Genomic DNA, 1,094 nt, shown 5'->3' on the forward strand with positions numbered 1-1,094 from the left:
ATGGAGGGAAGGGGAGGTGAGGGAGGGAGGGAAGGTGGAAGGAAGGAAGGAATGAAGGAAAGAGGGAGATCAAGAGAGAAAGGAAAGGAAAAACAAAAAGAGGAAGGAAGGGAAATGAAAGAAAAATGAATTGAAGGAAGGAAGGAAAAAGAGAAATGAAGAAAGGAAGGAAAGAGTGAAGAAAGAGAGAAAAAGAAAGAAAGAACAAAAGAAAGAAAGAAAGAAAGAAAGAAAGAAAGAAAGAAAGAAAGAAAAAGAAAGAAAGAAAGAAAGAAAGAAAGAGAAAGAAAGAAAGAAAGAAAAAGAAAGAAAGAAAGAAAGAAAGAGAAAGAAAGAAAGAAAGAAAGAAAGAAAGAAAGAAAGAAAGAAAGAAAGAAAGAAAAAGAAAGAAAGAAAGAAAGAGAAAGAAAGAAAGAAAGAAAGAAAGAGAAAGGAAGAAAGAAAGAAAGAAAGAAAGAGGGAAGGAGAAAGGGAAGAAAGAAGGAAGGAAGAAAGGAAGGAAGGAAGGAAGGAAGGAAGGAAGGAAGGAAGGAAGGAAGGAAGGAAAAAAGAAAACTGAGTTTCCTACTCAAGAGGCTGAGATCAGATTTGAGGATCAAGAGTCCAAATCAGCCCAGGTACAAAAGCCCCTAAGACTCTACTCTCCCATGAACCACAGAAAACTGGAAGTGGCACTGTGGCTCAAAATGGTAGAGTGCTAACCTTGAGCTCAGGGACAGTGGCCAGGCCCAGAGTTCAAGCCCCATGACCACCACCACCAACAAAAAGCTTAGTGATAGCACCCAAGACCCTAGTTCAAGCCCTAGGAACAACACACACACACACACACACACACACACACACACACACACACACACACACACGTAAAAGGGTTGTGCAGGAACCATTTCTCACCTGGTATCAGACCCTACAAAACCTTGAACTCATGTCTGAGATATTCCCCCTCTCCTATATATTCAGTTTTGTAAAATGGAGAAATCTGATAAATATACTCATTAAAAGACATCTAACACATCCCACCAACCAGTGGTCATGCCTGTTATCCTAGCTACTCAGGAGGCTGAGATCAGAGGCTCGTGGTTGAAAGTTACTCT

The sequence above is a fragment of the Megascapheus bottae genome, unplaced genomic scaffold (genome assembly GCF_031878675.1).
Source record: "Megascapheus bottae isolate mThoBot1 unplaced genomic scaffold, mThoBot2.hap1 HAP1_SCAFFOLD_45, whole genome shotgun sequence".
Classification (NCBI taxonomy): domain Eukaryota; kingdom Metazoa; phylum Chordata; class Mammalia; order Rodentia; family Geomyidae; genus Megascapheus; species Megascapheus bottae.